Source organism: Lissotriton vulgaris, chromosome 2_1 (assembly GCF_964263255.1).
Source record: "Lissotriton vulgaris chromosome 2_1, aLisVul1.2, whole genome shotgun sequence".
In the NCBI taxonomy this organism is placed as follows: domain Eukaryota; kingdom Metazoa; phylum Chordata; class Amphibia; order Caudata; family Salamandridae; genus Lissotriton; species Lissotriton vulgaris.
The window spans coordinates 1,549,001,260-1,549,021,075 of NC_141687.1; the positions used below are offsets into that span (position 1 = coordinate 1,549,001,260).

Genomic DNA, 19,816 nt, shown 5'->3' on the forward strand with positions numbered 1-19,816 from the left:
CTGTTAGCAGCTGCACAGCGGGTGGTCTTCTTCTTGATCTTCTGATAGAGGGAGATTTATTACAGGGCAGAAGGGGTCAGGGGGCTGGGCGCAGTGGCTCTGAAGCCTGCGCTGGCAAGATCGTGAGAGAGAACTAGGGACAAAGGAGCACCTTAATTTGTACCCGGTTGTGCAGGAACCCTTGCTCTAAAAGTAGAAAAAACAGATATGTGAGCCGTGGAAACTGAAGCTGAAAGGTTAACAGTTTTATTAAGAAGATGCAACTTCTAGAAACAGTAATATAAAGGCATAAAAATCACATTAGTTCTGTGTCCAGAGCTCTGCATTCTCAGATAGCCTCGTGGACATCAAAATGACAGTTTTCAGATAGTCAGAGTGAAGATTTAAATCTTAAGGACACATTTATCATTTGTGGCAGGAATGCATTCAAAAAGCAAGACACATTTCACCTGGGAATACTCACATCTGCCTATAAGTGAGAAACCCTGCAATTACAAGTTGTACATTTCAAATATTATAAGGAAAAAGCAATGTTAAAAGTGGGCATGGCAAATATAACATTTCATAAGACAGAATATAACATAAGCAGTAAAATTAAAGTACATGTACTAAATACAAGGGTTCTCAAGTAACCCTTGGGAAGAACTCACTTACGAGGAGTAATTCAAAGAGGTCTTTGTGAACCTCCTTTTTATATGTTTTAAGGTGGTGAGGTGTCTATGATAAGTCAGTCAGTCAAAATACACTTTATTCGATTTTTGTTAAAATCATAAAAGGCAAGATACAATACAGAACAATTTTTAAAAACATCAGTGAATTTGATTACCAATGATGACAATAAATTATTAATCTCATTGTTTCCTAATGTTTACAAATGATTAAAAATTAGTTACAGATAAAACCACATTTAAAATAAGATTAAAATAAAGCACTCCGGGGAATTCTTTTGTTCCTTAATCTGAAGGCAGCTGTTAGGAAGCATGCAACACTAAAAATGGAATGGATGTCCGCTAGTGATTGGAGAAAAATTAGCGCTGGCCTTACTTGAATAAAGCCAGCAGCCTTCAGGACAGGAAATAAATATTTTGCCCTCTCAGTAGTATACAGACCACAAAAAAATGTAAAATGGAGGGTATCCTGATTCGAAAACTGGTCACAATCACAGGGCGGACCGTCTTCTGGTTTTGTCCACACGGGGAAACTACCAAGTGAATAGTGAATCAAGTTCATCCTAAATTTTGTTAACAAGAATTTGTGGAGTGGGTTAGTAACAATTTTTAAATATGGTTCCAGAGAGGGGGTAGTGGTTAAAACCATGTAAGCTCTTACAGAGGGTTTCCTCAGTTCTAACTCCTCTCTCTCCAGGCAAGCCCTCTCCAGAAATTCCTGCTTAATCCACCTGTCTTCCCTCCTGATGTTAGTTGGTACAGTAAAAAGCTCCGGTCTCCCAAGCGTAGCAAATGCAGATCTAATGTATTTCAACCAGGGTATTCTCATTTTTTTTTTTTAAGACCAATGGTCCCAGATTTTATTTAGTTTCACAAGCAACAAGTCAATAGAACATACAATGTCATAAAATCTGCATACATTTTCCAGCCAGTAACATTTTCGACATGTCAGTTTTACATAGGTGAAAATAAACAGTAGCCAGGGGAGATGCATTAGTCCACAATTATCAGTGCCAGGAAGAGTCTCGGATTACAGGGTCTGCAACATTCAGCTCAGCAAAAGGACCAATGTGGTCATAACAACCAACAATGAGTGTTCTAGTCTGCGTTCCCTGGTTGGCACGGATAAAGCAGAGGCAGGAGTCACATCCCATATTTCCATATGGGTCGCGGGCTACATTCATGTGATCATGGCAGTGGTCAATAAGCATTGTGGGAAGGGCAAGCGGGGAGGGGAATAAAGAACAACACCGTGTGTACAGTAGAAACAAACCCGCTGCCAACCAAGAGGTACAACTGGGAAATAACAAAAAAGAAAAAAAATAAGAAAAGAGAGAGGGAAAACATTTCAACAACAGTCGGACTAGTACGAGCGTGTACAGTAGTGTATCAGTGACCCTGGTGGTGTGCGTTGCGCCATTTATGGACAGCGTGGGGGCGGGGACGTCTGTAGACGAAGGGCTGCTGTGGTAGCATTGCAGGGGGGGGGGGAATGATAGCAAGCAGATTATGTTGGGCATGTCCCCGTCGGTGGGAGGGGGGGGGAGCGTCATGTCGGGGCGGCGGATGCCAGGTCTCTCATCGCTCCGTATCTAGGTGTTTATGTGATACCAGCCTGGGTGCAAGTCCGATGGTACACAGCTAGGGTAGCGTCCCAGTCCTGGGCAATCGGGTACATACGGAGGCCCGCCGTCTCTTCCCTGTGTAGAGACACGCTCTCCGCGCAAGCCCAGTTGTCAAATGAGCGGCGCCAGTCTGCAGGTCGCGGGGGGGCATCATTCTTCCACCGCTTCGTGATGAGTCGCTTAGCCGTGATGAGCCCCAGGTCCCAGAAACGCGCCTGCAGTTTGGTCTGTTTGGTTCTTTTGTAGAGTCCCAGCAGGCATGCTTCCCATGTCTTGGGGAGGGTATCGCCCGTGGCCGCCGTTAACGTGTCAGTGACTGCCGACCAGTACAAAGTGAGGTGTGTGCAGTTCCAGAGTGCGTGCAGTAGGTCCGAGTTCAGGAGGCCGCACCTAGGGCATGCCGACGAGGTGAGGCCAAAATAGCGGTTCAGCTTGTCCGGGGATAGATATGCGCGATGAATGATGTAGTATTGGATGACCTTAAATCTCGCGTTGCAGGGAATGTTCCCGGCGCCTGCCAATACTGCGGCCCACTGTTTGTCGGTCCATTCACTACCCCTGTCGGCCGCCCACTTCTCCCTCAGACGTTGGGAGGAGAATTGTGTATGACAGTTCAGTGCCTGTGCCAGCCAGTGCACTATATGGGAACCATCGCCCATCACGTGTAAGTATTGAATGAGCATATTTGTGGTCGGCTCGTGGGTCAGGTCTCCCCATGCCTCCGTCAGCACACGGAGAAGCCTTGCATGTGTCAGAAACTGGCCTGCCGGTAGGCCGGTGTCGGCGGCCAAAGTCTCGAAGGACAGTAGCTCCCCATCGTCATACAGGTCGCCTAGGCCGTCCAAGTCTGCCGCCGTCCAACTGCGTAGCCCAGACGATGACAGCACGCCGTTTCCCAAGGGGGTCCCCTGCAGAGGCAGGTTCGGGGCGTAGGGCACCGTGCTCTTGGTGAGTCTGAGGCTCCGCATAAAGCACTGCTTTGCGACAGCCACATGAACCTGGTTGGGGGGCCGGCCCGCGTCAGGGGATGGAAGAGCGTCAGTACCTGTATGGGGGACAGGGTAGTGTCCTCTGTAGCCGTGTCCGTCAGGTTCTTACCACTCAGCCAATAGGCAACCCACTGCAGCTGGGCCGCCAGGTAATATAGTTCCTGATTGGGAACCGCCAAGCCTCCAGACTCCGAGGCCGCGTAGAGGGTCCTCAATGCCACCCGGGGGCGTCCTTTATTCCAGATGAGGCGCCTGGTGAGGGCTTCCAACCCTTTAAATATGCGTGTTGGTACATATACCGGAAGGTTAGCATAAAAGTAGAGGAGCCGGGGGAGCATTATCATCTTCGTCAGTGCCACTCTAGCCGGCACATTCAGTGGGAGGGAGTTCCAGAACGTGACCTGGGCTGACAGTGAGGAGATGGCTCTCACGAGGTTGCCCTCCAGGAGATCAGCGGGGTCCCGATATATAAGGATCCCCAGGTACCGGAATACCGTTGGGTGTCATCGGAGCGTCTCTCCCATCATGCGCACATCACATTGTGGCATAGTGGCGCTGAACGCATAAACTCCCGATTTAGACCAGTTGACGCGGAGTCCCGACATGTCCCCGAACACTCGAAAGATGTCCGTGATTGCCGCGGGTATATGGGTGAGGTCCCTGATATACAACAGCAAGTCGTCGGCATACAGCGACACCGAATGGGTGCCATCTGCCAGTGGGATACCCCAGGTGGCGCCGGAGGTCCGGAGCAGTTCTGCCAATGGCTCCATCACGAGTGCGAATAACAGGGGAGAGAGGGGACAATCCTGCCTGGTGCCCCTCCCAATCCTTATTCTGTCAGAGAACAATCGTCCCGTCCGGATTCGTACCTCGGGTGCCTGGTAGAGGAGCCCCACCATCTGGACATAGGCATCGCCTAGTTCATACTTGTCGAGGACTCGGAGGAGATAAGGCCACTCCACCGAGTCAAACGCCTTCTCAAGATCAAGCACTATGCACCCTGAACGTGGCCAGGTGGAAGTCGCATATCGTTGGACTCTGAAGAAGCGGCGTATGTTGTAAGACGTGCTGCGGGTGGGCACAGAGCCGTTTTGGTCAGAGTGTACCAGTGTGGGAACTAGGGGTGCAAGTCTCCGAGCTAATGTTGCGGCCAATATTTTGTAATCTGTGTTGAGGAGCGCCAATGGTCTGTACGAACCCAGCTCGCACGCCTCTCTGCCTGGCTTTAGCAGGGAGATCACATTGGCCTCGTTCAGGGACGCTGGAAGTTCAGCATCCTCAGATGCCGTCTTGTACACCTTTAACAATTCGGGTATCAGCGCCAAGGAATAGGCCTTGTAGAATTCGGCCGGGAGCCCGTCCGGGCCCGGCGCCTTGCCATTAGAGAGGGAAAAGATCACTTCTCGCAGCTCCTCACTGGTAAGCTCCGCCCCCAGCTCCGTCTGCTGGGCGTGAGTGGCCACTGGCAGTCGTAGTGTCGCCAGGTAGTCCGTGATCTCCACCTCGGTGGCTTCCAGTCGCGAGCTGTATAGGGACCGGTAGTGCGTCGTGAACGCCTCATGTATCTGCTGCTGGGTGAAGACTTCAGTGCCCTGTGTCGTGCGGACCGACAATACCGACGCAGACTGAGTGTCTTGTCGAATCAGCCACGATAGGAGTCTGCCCGGTTTGTCACCAGTGTTGTGTGTGCGTGCGGAGTGTGCTGCGAAATTAATGTTTTTCAGCCTCTCCATCAAGAGAGCGTGATCCGTCCTGGCCGATATCAGTTGGGAGTCTTCGCCCTCCGCCGCCTCAACCAGGGTATTCTCATGGCCTGATCCCTTGAGGTTACATCTTTGAGAATAGCATGGTAGAGTGTTAACTCTGGGTTCAACCATGTTTTAGCACAAAAAAGAAGTGGGGCTAATTTCAGTTTATCAGTAATATAGGTAAAACCCATTTCCTCATGAATCGTGAAAGTAGGGGTGGATTTGGGGACAGATAAAAATTGTCTAATAAGCCCATTTTCCACCCTCTGGATTTTATCCAGATTTACATATCCCCACAAGGCTGACCCATACATGGCAATTGGGATACACTTACTGTTGTATACCTTTATCACTGCCTCCATTGGTTTGGCCCCTAGTCTTTTTGTAAAAGCCAACAGGGCTGATGTTGATCGGGCTAAGCTTATGCTCTTTGCCTTGATCTGGGGGACCCAGGAACCTCTCTGGTCAAAAAGAACCCCCAGGTATGGGAAAACAGGGACCCCGGAAAGAACCTCACCCTTACAAATAAAAGATTTTGCTTGCAACTTATTTCCTTTACGGCCTACAATCATAGCATGTGACTTAATTACGTTAACTTTTAAGTCAAGATTCTCCATAAAGGAGCCAAATCGGTCCAAAAGGGCCTGTAGACCAATGCCCGTACGGGCAATTAACACAGCATCGTCCGCGTATAGGAGTGCCGGAACCTGCTCTCCTCCTATACGCTGCACGTCAGCCATCCCTGCTTCCAGGTATTTCCCCAGCCCATTTATATAGATGGTAAAGAGAAGGGGGGCCAGGATGCAGCCCTGGCGCACCCCTTTCTCAGACCTAAAACTGTCCGTGCACCTGCCATCCCTAGAGACCTTTATTTTAGCTGAGAGGTCCTGATGCAAACTAGCAATGAGAGCTACTAAATGTGCCTCTATCCCAATCTCAAGTAAAAGGGACCATAGCGTAGACCTGTTCACCAGGTCGAAGGCCGAGGAGAGCTCCATAAAGGCCAAATATACTGACCCCCTCCCCGGCCACCGTGTATTTGGAGACCAAAAGATGCAGGTTGGAAAATTGTTCCAGGGTGCCCCGCTTTTCTCGAAACCCATATTGGATATTCGAGAGCCCCCCGCACAGCTCTAGATTTTCCCTCAGTTTGGCTAATAAGACTCTGCCTAAGATGTTAAAGGCAGAATCGATGAGGGAAATAGGGCGATAACACACAGGATCCTCCCGGTTTCCCTTTTTAAAAATGGGTATTATGATAGATGTTGCCCATGTATCAGGGAAGGTCCCTTCATTTATTGCCCTAAAGACTCTAGTTAATACTTTAGACCAAAGTGTCGGGGAGTATTTAAAGAAGTCCGCCGGCACACCATCGGGGCCAGGCGCCTTATTTTTAGAAGACTCCATTATTGCTTTGTGGACCTCCTCCTCAGTAAACTCCACTGCGGGTGAGTAGTGGCCCCCCTCTGTAGATCTAGCTGTTACACTGCACTTACCGCCATATACATTACAAAAATGCTGGACCCACTTCTCATCAGGGATCACACAGTCTATGACAGTGTTATCGTCCCCCGAAAAGAAAGAATGGTTTAGAATGTCCCAAAATCGCTTACTATCTCTAAGGACATCTATAGTAAGGAGGTCGTTCCATGCATTATTTTTGATCGCCTTTTTCCTCGCCTTGATATTTGCTTTATATTCCCGCCTCAAGTTAGAAATTAGGACCTTGTCCCTTACATTAGCCTTTAAGGCTCGTTTCAAGGATCTATAGGACCGTGAACAATTGGTATCAAACCATTTATGAGGCTTCGGAGGGAATCGTGATGGAGGTGTCATAAGGTCCCTGGCAGTTTGTGCACAAATAGAGTCAAAAGCTACTATAATTTGGGGGTTAGGGGTGGTTTGGTCCATACAAATTTCAAGTGACCCCTCAATTTTAGGCAATAAGGTATCCATAAATGTTTCCTGCACAACCCTACCCCATTTAAGCCGTCTGCTCTGGTCACTGGGCACCGCCATGGTGCAAACCCGGGGCTGTCCCAGTTGTTTGCGCCATAAGTCACTCCAGTGTAACTCCACCGACCGAGGATTATGGTCGCTATGGGGTGAGGCAATTGCCTTATATTCTTTCACCTTAGGAATAAGGCCTGGGGAGATAAATATATAATCAATAACCGACCCATTGATCGAGCCTTTGTAAGTGGGTCATTTCCCCCTGTTTTGGTTGGTTCATACATATTAAAACTAGCTAGCAGTAGTTCGAGCGCTTCCCCCGTTTTAGTGTGTTCAAAATGCGGGTATCCGCTCCATTTGAGCCCTCTAAAACACCTGCGTGGCACAATAGGTTCGAGGCATGTGGGCTGCTGAATTCATATCTTGTGCATAGATCGCCGCGTAGTGTTGGGTCCGGATGATCGCACATTGTTGTCCTGGAAGAGTCTTCGAAGTATCACGAGATAGGTGGCTCCTCCCCTGGACTACAGTGCGCATGGGCATCGACTCCATCCTCAGATTGTTTTTTTCCGCCATTGGGTTCGGATGTGTATTGGTTCTCTCTGTCTGAATCGATAAAAAACATTCTTAAGGCCAAAAGGTCTTTAGTTTCATCGTCCGTATTGTCTCGCGTTCGGTGCCTACTTATTCCAGTTCGGTCCCGAGCCGGAGTCTACAAACCCGCGTGCTCTCGACGCGGAAGGCCCAGTCGACGCCACAGACTCTATCGACTGATCATCATGGAACGGAGTCCGTTCAAGAGATGTCCCGTGTGCAACTCCAAGTATCCCCACATCGACGTCCACCCGGTGTGCAACAAGTGTCTGTCGCCGGATCATGATGAAGCCAGGTGCATGGCTTGTTTCCATTTCAGATCCAAGAAGACGCTTAAGCTTCGACGCGCTGCGCGCCAGGAGGCCCAGCAAACTGCGCCGACGCCTGTGGACATCTTCAATGTCGGGGATGATGAGGGAGCGGACCGGGAAGTTGAAGAAAACTTGTCGAATCCCGCTTCGGAGGTCGACTACGACGAGGACGCAGAGATGTTTGAGACCGAAGAAGTCGTCGACGAGGTAGGAGACGACGACGGGGCCTTTGGGGCCATGGAAGATAGCTCGAGCGAAGAGCTGACTCAAACAGACATTGGGGCCCTACGGCTTCAACAGGCTCAGGTCGAGGGATCGCCAGTAGGCCTTACCCAAGACCTTACAATGGGTTCTACGGCCCCGCCTTCGGGCTCGGCTACGGACATTATTATTGAGCCGCGCCATGAGAAATCGAAACCGAAAGCAAAACAAACGGTCTCGACGCAAGCGAAAGCACTGGTGCCCTCCTCGAAACCGAAAGTGCAAGTTACCTTGGTCGGATCAAAGGACTCGGAGCCGTCGGCACCGACGAAGCACAAGGCTGTTGTCAAGCCGAAGACACAAGTCAAGGGCGTCGAGACGAAGTCTGCCACGCCAAAGACAAAAGTCAGAGTTGTCGAGTAAATCGGCGCCAAAGAAGGTCGATGCTGACAAAAGGCTAGGTGATCCGAAGATTCACGAGACTCCGTGCCAACAAGAAAAGGCCAAGAGCGGTGCAATCCACGAGTCCACATCTGGTGGTGCCTCGAAGGATCCCGGCGACTCGGTGCGGCCGTCCGCCGCTTTCACCAAGAAGGTTACGGACTCCCTACAGCGCATCAAGGAGAAGGCCTCGACGGTCGGCCCGAAAGATGCTCCACCCTCGAAGCCTGTCGAGAAACCTCACAAGGGGTCGACACCCATTCATTTCACGTTGCCGCCAAAGGTGGCGCCGAAGGCTTTCGCCCCTAAGTTGGGAACGGGCATGCCCGAGACAGGGCCCTCGATGCCGAAGTCGACAACAGTGGTTCCAACCCAGAAGCATTGACAATCTTCGTTGGAGGAACAACGTGAACACTTTATTGATGCCGAAACAGGCAGGCTTTCCCTACTTAAACGGAAAATTGCCCCGGAACGGCCTATGGAGTCCTACAAGATTCCTTTAAAGAAGAAAAAGGATTCCACTTCTACTCCTGTTCTTGTGGAACCACTTTCTCCACATGGCCATAATGTGTCGCCCACTTACTCCGACGTGGACGCTGGTGATGGTGATGATGAGGATGAGTACAGCTATCCTGTCTACACAGACACTGATGATATCAACGAGCCCTGGGCAGCTGGGGCTGACCCAGGTGATCCTCACTCTGCCCCAGACACTCAGCTCTACGCTGTGAAAACGTCACCTACTGAGGATTCTGCGGCTTTTCATGCCCTCATTAAACGGGCGGCTAAAAACCATGACGTCCAGCTCCATGTAGACCCCATTGAAGAGGACTTTCTCTTTGACACCTTTTCCGTCTCGGAGAGGACTGTAAAAACTCTCCCTATGTTAAAGGGTGTCTTAAAGCATGCTGGGGACATCTTTAAGGAGCCTACCAGAGCCAGGGTAATAAACCCGAGGATTGAGAAGAAGTATAAGCCAGCGCCTACTGACCCTACTTACATCAAGGGACAGCTACCTCTGGACTCTCTTGTTGTTTCAAATGCCCAGAAAAGGGCTAATTCTCAAACAATGGGTGATGCTCCTCCCCCAGATAAAGAATCAAAGGTGTTTGAGGCATCGGGGAAAAGGGTAGCAGCTCAAGCGACCAATATCTGGCGCATTTCAAATACACAAGCACTTCTAGCAAAGTACGACAGGGCACACTATGACACACTGGAAACCCTGTTGCAGCACCTGCCTGATGAATACAAAGAGGCGGCTGAGATGCTCATCCAAGAGGGGAAGCTAATATCCAATGCTTCCATAAAGTTTGCACTGGACGCGGCTGACACCGCGGGCAGAGCCATCAACACTAGCGTCATGCTGAGACAACATGCCTGGCTTAGAATCTCGGGATTTAAGCCAGAGATACAGACCACCATTCTTAATCAAACAGTAAACCCTGATCGTCTGTTCAGCCCAGAGGTGGACACCACCTTAGAAAAGATAAAGAAGGACATTGAAACTGCTAAGTCCATGGGGGCCTTGCAGTCCCAGCAATTCAGGGGTGGTTCTTTTCGTCGCTCCAGCAATAGAGGTGTTTCCAGAGGCCAAAGCTCCCAAAACACGCAGTATTATAAGGGCAACACGCAATCCACCTACACCAAACAAAGTCGAGGTGGATATCGTGGAAACAGCACCAAGGGCAGGGGCCGAGGAAACAACAACTCCAGATCCTCTGCCACCAACAAACAGTGACGCCCTGTCACTGCCCCCGACCACGCAACACCGGTCGGGGGGAGACTTCAGCAGTTCCTGCCGGTCTGGAAGTCCATCACCACAGACAGGTGGGTCACAAAACTTATCCAGTACGGTTATTGTCTGGAGTTAACATCCACTCCACCCAACATACCCCCAAGACACCGTCCTATGTCGGCCGAGCATTTGCACTTATTGCAGCAGGAGGTACTCATCATGCTGCAAAAAGGGGCGATCGAACTCGTGCCTGTGGAAGAAAGAGGCACAGGAGTTTACTCACTGTACTTCTTAATACCAAAAAAGGACGGGTCCCTCAGACCCATACTGGACCTCAGACCCCTCAATCAATACATTCTGTCGGAGCACTTTCACATGCTGACCCAGCAGCAAGTGCTCCCGTTGCTCAGTCAGGGAGATTTTCTAGCAACGTTAGATCTAAAGGATGCGTATTTTCACATTCCGCTGCACCCGTCACACAGAAAATACCTCCGGTTCACCATCCAAAAAAAACATTACCAGTTCAAGGTTTTGCCTTTCGGGGTCACCATGGCGCCCAGGGTGTTTACGAAGTGCCTGGCGACGGTGGCGGCGCACCTAAGGAGACAAAACATTCACGTCTACCCTTATCTGGACGACTGGCTCATCCAAGCAAAGTCGGCCCAGCAGAGTGCCGCCCACATGTCCCACACCATTCACCTTCTTCACGATCTTCAGTTAGCTGGTCCAAAACATAGCGATGCTCCAGAACCATGAGTCTCAAAGGTCGTAGTTCTTCTTTCACGGCGTTGAACCCATCACGGGTGTTGTTGACAAGCTGCATCAGCTCGTACCTGGTCACTTGGAGCCAGCGAGCATTGGCTTTTGTCTGCAACAGGGGGATAACGCCCCGAAGAAAAGTTCAGCATCGTTAAAAAGGCGAAATTCTTGTGGAATCTCATGAAAAGGGCCATCTGAGAAATAATTCATGGCTTCCCTTTTCTGGTGGTGGAGCAAGGGGACATCACCTGACATCGGGTGGGTATGAATGTTGGAAATGCTCGCTGCTGGAACGACCAGATGCAGTTCATGCATCGTCACGATGGAACAAAGTCCTTGCCAGTGGGGAGGCAGCTGCAGATAGATGTTTTCTCCGCAGGCCCAATAGATGTCCATGAGGCTGGAGGTGCCGTACTTAAGGTCCGAATTAAAACTAGTGCTGTTGCAATTAGTATTCCGACCCACAGGAACTGTTCCATTACCTAGGAAGCAAAGGAGAGGAGACTTAAGCTTGTATGCTCTTTTTGGTTTGTATGGTGTACCCTCATTGAAAGTGTATCTTCTAGTTTCCTGAGCCCATATCTCAGCACACTCCCTCTCTATATCCTCATTGAAATAATGTTTGTGCTCTTGTCCTACAATTGGGCTGCCTAAGGAGGCTGCCTTACATATTAAGTCATGTGGACCATTCCACTTGCTGTTGAAATAAATATTGGCCTTCAGGTGCAGAATTGGTCTCCACTGACAAGGGCATGTGTCATGGGTATGGTTACATCGATGATGTTCGGGTGAGTGGCATTTCGATGGGGGCGTTGGGAATGTGAAGTACCCTAGTATCTTATAGTGATGTTCCCAAACCTGCATTATGTCGGCAGGTATTTTCATAGCACGGTAAACCTCCATTCTCCTTTCAATTTCCAATGTATAGTGATGACTGTAAATGTTACATACTTGTCATCCCACTCTGTGGTATTTACAAATGCATCATCCACTTTGGCTGAGTGGAGCTGTATCTGACCATGTATGCGGCAAAGAAACCGGTGTAGAAGACATTTGGCTGTGGGCGGTGGGACTTCTTTAGGAAAGAGCAATTTATCTGCGCTTACAGCGTGAGGAATGTGTGAACATACAAAGCATGACTCATTTGTGACCTTTCTTCCAACCTCCCTCATGTCTCTGTACCACATGTTGTCTAATAGAGCATTGGGTGCGGACCTCGCTGACGGCCCGGAGAGAGACGTGGAGCAGAGGGACCCGGTCCGCGGGCCGGGGCAGCACAGCACAGCACATGAACAGCACTGCAGGTAGGAGACAGCCCTGCTGGGTGCCCCTGGGCTGGATATCGCTGGGTAACGCCACGAAACGGAGAGGGCAGCAAGCTAGGAGCCTTGCGTTCCCTTGGTGAGCAAGACAGACGGAGGAGAGGCCTACACAGGCGGCCGCAGCCGGGGACCTCGATTTTCACATACCCCCGCCCGGAACCCGAGAAGTAGCTGGGGGTCCTTGCCTTGGCGGACACTGGCGGAGGATTGTGCGGCCGAGTCTCCTACACTTGGGGGCCCCCCGCGGAGTAAGCGGTGAGTGACGGGAGGGACGTCTCCTGCAACAAGGTGCGCGGGGGGAGGATCGTGGGCCCCGCAAACGAGACTGCGGACGGCTTGCCCAGCAGGAGCTTGCGGCGACATAGAGACTAGAGGAAGTGGTGTGGGGCCCCGGAGAAGTGAGACAGAGGCGACCTGGGACAGCGGAGACAGCGGGGGGGTGCCGCATTCAGCGTTCCGGCGGGTGGTTCGGGCCGCAGTGGGGCCCCCTGACAGGGTGTGCGAACAACGCCCGGAGGTACTACTGAGTGAACCGCGGAGCAGGTGGCCGTGGGGGAGGCCCCAAACAAGGCCTGATGGACAAGTTTGCCGGGCCGGGGGGCAGCGCTGGAGCCTCCGGTGGATCTCAGGCGGCTGGGCCAGACAATGCAGCGCTGATGGCGGCCGTCACTCAGTCCCGTGATGTGCTAGATGCGAAGATCGGGGCAGTGGGGTCAGACGTTACTCTACTGAGCCAGGATCTGCGCAACGCGGTCTCCCGTATCACGGAGGTCGAGACCCGCATCTCGGGGGCAGAGGATGATATAGTGACCCTTAAACGTAAAGTGGCTAATCTGGAATCCATCCAGAAAGGGTTGGCACACCGGGTGGAGGATGCAGAAGGGCGCGCCAGGCGCAACAACCTCCGCTTTGTTGGACTACCCGAGGGATGTGAAGGGAGATATGGAGGGCTTCCTGACGCGGTGGCTGGAAAGTTGGATGTCGCCGGACACTCTTTCTCGCTGATTTATAATTGAACGAGCACACAGGGCCCTGATGCAAAAACCGTCGGAGGGAGCGCGACCGCGGCCTGTAATAGCTAAGCTCCTCAATTACCACGAGAGGGACGTGATCCTAAAGCAGGCCAGGGCGAAAGAACCATTGCGGTACGAGAATCACACTGTCATGATTTTCCCAGACTATACCCGCATGGTACAACAGCAGCGCCAGTCTTTTGCGGCAGCCAAGGCCCGACTGCGGGACCTGAAAATACAGTATGCCCTTCTATATCCGGCCTGTTTGAGAGTGGTGTTTCAATCCCGCACACATTTCTTAGACTCCCCAGAGGAGGTGTTTCAGTGGACAGATGAAACTAGACCAGTGAAGGTCAACACATCCCAGCGGAGAGACACCGACTCCCACCGGGACGAAGCACGGACGGAACCCCCTCGGGAGGGGCGGCGCAAGGGCAATTGGAGATCCAGATCAAGGCAGCGGTCGGCGTCGGATGCGGCCTCCGAAACAGTGTTGGGGGCGACCGAGAGGCAGAAGAAGGGCTCGTGAATTGACATTAGAGACATATAGTAGACCTACTGTTTCAGCCCTCTGCTTCATTGAGGCCCCGTCCTGGGACATATCGGGGGGCCTCGTCCATACGGGGAAGAGGGTACGACTTTAGCGCATGAATGAAGGTTCCGGAGAACGCCTGGAGGGTGACTGGGGATGGGGGGGGGGTTCTAGAGGCGGGGAGGGGGTCCTTCTGGGTGGGTTGGTGGGTATAGGCTTTAGGGCAGTTGCATAGGGGTATTGGGATCCATTGGTGGAGAGGGTCGCGACTCCGCATTTGGGGTGGAGGCCCTGCGTCACCGCAACAGGTACTTCATTGTTTTTTGAGGTATGGGGTAGGGGGAGGGATCCGGGGAACGGTTTACTGTTGTTTCGGGGGGGGGGGGTTTGCACCGTCGGGACAATGTTCTGGTGGGGGTTGAGAATACGCACAGCGGGCACGAGCAGGACTCATTCGATGCGAATGGTACTGGATGTTGAGCCCGGATGATGGGGCTGTAGAGCCCGGGGACACACTTCGTGACCTTAGTTGGAATGTAAGGGGCGTGCTGGACAAGGCCAAGCGGGGGGCAGTTTTGATACAGGCCAAGAGGGTGGGGGCGGATATTGTACTGTTGCAAGAAACGCACCTCTTGGGGACTAAAACACTGTGTCTTCAGAGGTTTGGCTATACACAGGTCTTGCACGCTGGATTTACCAGAGGTTCCAGAGGAGTCGCTATTCTGATACATCGCAGGGTCCCATATGTCCACTTCACTCACTGGCTTGATACACAGGGTCCGTACATCTTTGTTCAGGGCACACTGGGGGGAGAAAGGTGGTGATTGGTAGTGTGTATGCTCCGCCTCCTCTGCAGTGGTCCCTAGTAGAAAAGATATTGGCAGTGTGGGCTGAGGTCCCAAATGGACTGGCGGTCATTGTTGGAGATTGGAACGATGTGTTAGACCAAACAAGAGATAGGTACAGACCGGGAGGGAGTAGGGAGGTGACAGGGCACACCAAATTACATGATATGATTAGAAATCTTGGTTGGGTTGATACATGGAGACTGATGCATGGGGCACGGCGGGAGTACACATTCCTCTCACACATTCCTCTCAGCGGTCCACAAATCTTTCTCCAGGCTGGACTATATCTTTGTTCCCCTGGCGGCCCAGAGTAGGGTGGAGGCATCGGATCACTCCCCCACGACAGTTACTATAGGCCTGAATCAACGGCGGCAGCCGTTTCGCTGGCGTCTCTCGGTCTGGCACTTGCAGTTAGGGGACTATCAAGCACATATGAGAAGGGCAATCGCGCACTATCTAGCTGACAATGTAGGGACAGTGGCGACCTAGGGGACACTTTGGGAGGCTATGAAGCCCACGCTCTGGGGCGTGGACATTGCTTGGTGCGCGGCAGCTAAGAGAAGGCGTAGGGAGACCCTGACTCAGGCCGAGTTGGACATCAGGGAATTGGAGCGACGTAGTGGACTGGATGGGGAGGACCGACAGGTGGAGCAGTTGCTGCTGGCGCAGCAGTCCTATGCCTCATTGTTAATGGACGAGGCACGGCAGATGTGGCTGGCTACCCGCAGCAGAGTATACTAATGGGGAGATAAATCAGGGATGATGCTTCATAGGCTATGTCAGGGACAGTTCCATGCTCAGACTCCCCGAGGATTCTAGATGACTCAGGCTCCTTGATGACAGACCCCAAGTTGATTGCGGAGGGCTTTGCGGCGTACTATGCGGATCTATACTCTCCACATGAAAGCATAGACGCGGACCTGGTAGCCAAATTTATAGACGATTTGCCGCCAAGAGCGATCACGGATGAAACCCGCGAACGCCTAGACAGGCCTCTGACAGAGGATGAGTTGGGGGTTGCTCTTGGGGAACTGAACACTGGGAAGGCTTCCGGGCTCTGTCCATCACTTGTTGTGTTTGCAATTTCCACCCTAAGTGCACTGGGGATGCCCAGACGTGGGTCCCAGGCACTCCACACCACTGGAGTCAAGCTAGCCGGGCTGATGAGAGGTGTTACCTCGAAACCGGTCCGGTCCTCAGATGCTTGATTCCGTTCTGGGAAGGACATGGCTTTTGTAGTTCGGACTGGACTGTTCCCATGAGGCTCAGGGTCAGAGCTGATTTGCATATCGCCATTGTCTAACCCAGGGTGGTGTGGAGTGCAAAATAACGATGGATTTAGGCCCAGATCCTTGGACTGGGGTGAGTGTGTGACATTGATCCACATTCTGTCCATCACTTGTTGTGTTTGCAATTTCCGCCCTAAGTGCACTGGGGATGCCCAGACGTGGGTCCCAGGCACTCCACACCACTGGAGTCAAGCTAGCCGGGCTGATGAGAGGTGTTACCTCGAAACCGGTCCGGTCCTCGGATGCTTGATTCCGTTCTGGGAAGGACATGGCTTTTGTAGTTCGGACTGGACTGTTCCCATGAGGCTCAGGGTCAGAGCTGATTTGCATATCGCCATTGTCTAACCCAGGGTGGTGTGGAGTGCAAAATAACGATGGATTTAGGCCCAGATCCTTGGACTGGGGTGAGTGTGTGACATTGATCCACATTCTGTCCATCACTTGTTGTGTTTGCAATTTCCGCCCTAAGTGCACTGGGGATGCCCAGACGTGGGTCCCAGGCACTCCACACCACTGGAGTCAAGCTAGCCGGGCTGATGAGAGGTGTTACCTTGAAACCGGTCCGGTCCTCGGATGCTTGATTCCGTTCTGGGAAGGACATGGCTTTTGTAGTTCAGACTGGACTGTTCCCATGAGGCTCAGGGTCAGAGCTGATTTGCATATCGCCATTGTCTAACCCAGGGTGGTGTGGAGTGCAAAATAACGATGGATTTAGGCCCAGATCCTTGGACTGGGGTGAGTGTGTGACATTGATCCACATTCTGTCCATCACTTGTTGTGTTTGCAATTTCCGGGCCCTAATGGCTTCCCCAGCGAATTCTTTTTTGGGAACCTTTATTATTACTCAAGGCAAATACAAGTATGGGCCTACAACCATCCCGGCCGGCCGCTAGTCAAGACGTAGATACAGCAAATCAATGTGGGAAATTACAGCAGCCCGAAAACCGGGGTCTAACAAGTGTTCAGGATATGACTCGTATTTAAGCGTACTGGCCGAAATTCAGGATTCATGAAGGTTCATTTTACAATAAAGAAAAACTAAGAATCAGTGCCATACGGTCATACATGGTCCTACAATAACAAGCATAAATCAGGAAATCCGCAAAAAGTGCAAATACAATTAAAGTATTAGGGGTAAGGTAGACGAGTCAGGAGAAATGTAAACACAAGCCCATTCCGTAGCAAAGCTGCTCCCCACCCCTCAAAACGACTCATACCGTAGGAGACATGAAAAACGACGACACCAAAAAAGGAAGAAAGACAAAAGGGCCATAGAAACAAATAATGGACTAATGAACAGACCCCATCCCCCTACCCCCACCCTGCACCCCTGCAGAAGGCCACGGCCTACCCCCCCCCCCCAGCAGTGTGCCTGTCGCCCTAAATAAGAGACCCGAAATATAGAAAAAGAGGAGAAAGAGTAAGAAAAATAATAAAAAAGGGTGGAGAAGGGCCCTCGATATTGCCACCCGCCCCCCCCCCCACCTCCGCGCCCAGTAAACATCCTAGAAGCAAAGTCAGTATAGCCATGGAAAACATTATTCATCGATAACACCGTCAATAAAATCCCCGCCGAGTGTCCCCAAATCACCGTCAGCCAGCCATAAGTCCACTGGATCCTAAGCTGTATCACCCCTGGCCTTTTCTATCAGTAGTACCAACATACGACCACGTATCAATCTGCATACAGAGCGGCGTGGAGAGTTCAAGTGATCCGGGCGGACCGGGCCGCGTTATTACTCCTTGGGATTTCAACAACCAAGATCCAGCCGAACATGTGTGGCGGAAATCCGTCTGTGTCAGTACCGACCCGATAACATCCTCAAGTCCAAACACAGTCTCACCATCCAGGGAAGGAGAGTCACACCATCCGGCAAGCGCTGAGACGTCGCCGGGGCAGCCCAGAACATAAATCGGCGTTGTTTCCCCAGCCGCTGATTAGATATGTGCCCCGACGAGTCACTCACATGTACTACAGATCTGTCCAAGGCGATCTCATGAACCGGTTCTTCCAGCGTCCCTACGAGCCTAGGCGTAGCTGGAGCACTCTTCACAGATATAGAGGCGGGCACGTCGGCACTTCCTTGAGATCGAACTGTGCCCGTGTGGGACGGCGGGACAACAATGGCGGCCATCCCTCTTCCCAGGTCCCGGGCATTACGGATCAGGGTCGCATGCAGGGCCGTTAGAGCAGCCAATATATCTTTGGATGTGGGCTCTTTCTCGTGCTGCCAGACCTCCAAACTCTCCCGCACAGCAGCTTTTCCACTCTGATGTGGTCTGCGTGAGAGGGTGCCAGCCGCCATCTTAACCGCTCCGGCCTCGTCCTTCTTCACCTCACCTCGGGACCGGGCACCACACCAGGGCGCAGCAGGGTTCACAACGTGGACCCAGAAAGTCAAGGCAGGCATCCCGGGGAAGGGCCACCAGAGGGCTAAACAAAATCTCTGCCGCTCCCCGGGAGCCGCCCGCCGATTCCGGGGGAAGTCTTTTGTTATGCCCGGACACAACACAGGAGAGGGGGCCAAATATTGTGCGCTCCCCTCGACCCTGCTTTGCCACGCATCCCCACGAGGCACTCCGATAGGTGGACTGGGTCTTCACTGTCGCCAGCGGTCCATCAAATCTCCGGTGCCCTCCGGCCGACTCCTCACCTCACCCAATGGCCGCTGTTGTCGCAGTCGCGGTCGGCTGCCCTTCTCACTCAACACCCCGGTCCCAACTCCGTGAGGGCCGCAAAACAGTCGGGGACTTTTCTTCGGACCTGCCGCACGTAGGAGCCTCAGGAGCAAACGGTAAGTGAAAGTTTTCCTTCGCCTACTTAAATATGTCGTTACGGCTCAGGATAGTTGCCAGGATATATGCGCGGGGTGAGAGGGCTCACGGAGCCGAGCGTCTATGCGGCCATCTCGGTCGCTAGCTTGGCTCCTCGTCCCCCCCAGCGAATTCTTTAAGAAATTTCATCTGCAACTGGGAGCCCATTACAGGGCGGTTGTAGAGGAGGCTAGGGAGCAAGGTAGTCTGCCCCCAGACTGGAGACATGCCGAGGTGGTGGTATTTCACAAACCAGGTCGACCCCCTGAGCAGTACGCATCATACCGCCCGATTTCTTTACTAAATGTGGAGGCCAAGGTTTTGGCCAAAGCGCTGGCCAATAGATTGCTACCATATATTTCCGAACTTGTCCACCCAGATCAGGCCGGGTTCATGCCCCGGCGGGCGACTCGGCACAACATCAGGAGAGCCCATGTCGCGGTTGCGGCGATTCGGTCCTCTGGAGCGCAGGTGGCGCTATTCCTGGCTGATATGGACAGGGCATTCGATTCACTTAGTTGGACGTATCTGTTCTCGCTCTTGCCGCGCCTGAACCTAGGGCCGGTATTCGTGTCTTATGTGAGGTTACTGTATACTGAGCTAACGGCTTCAGTTAGAGTGGCGGGGGCAGTGTCATCGAAATTTGCCATTCAGAGGGGCACCAGACAGGGCTGCCCCCTCTCTCCATACTTATTTGCCCTGGCCATGGAGCCCCTGGCAGCCTGGGTCCGGATCGATGCGCAGTTGCGGGGGCTCGAGTGGTCGCGGGACGTATCAGACCGCATTGCGTTGTACGCGGATGACGTCCTGTTCTTTTTAACGGATCTTAACAGATCGGGGCCTCGCCTGCTGCGTATATTGCAAATCTTTGGCGAAACCTCGGGCCTCTACATGAATCCCCGCAAATCTACGCTCTGGGTGGTGGGGAGTGGTCCGACGCTAGGAGACTAGTCGTCGGAATTGCAGAAAGC

The 19,816-nt window shown here is 52.2% G+C and overlaps 1 protein-coding gene and 1 pseudogene across 1 annotated transcript in view; one reads left to right on the plus strand and one right to left on the minus strand.

Moving 5' to 3' along the window:
- The window catches only part of LOC147732882 (protein mono-ADP-ribosyltransferase PARP14-like), a 1,251,483-nt gene that overhangs the window by 95,528 nt on the left and 1,136,139 nt on the right, over positions 1-19,816 (plus strand). The window lies entirely within an intron of this gene.
- Positions 1,869-12,214, minus strand: LOC147732883 (uncharacterized; annotated as a pseudogene).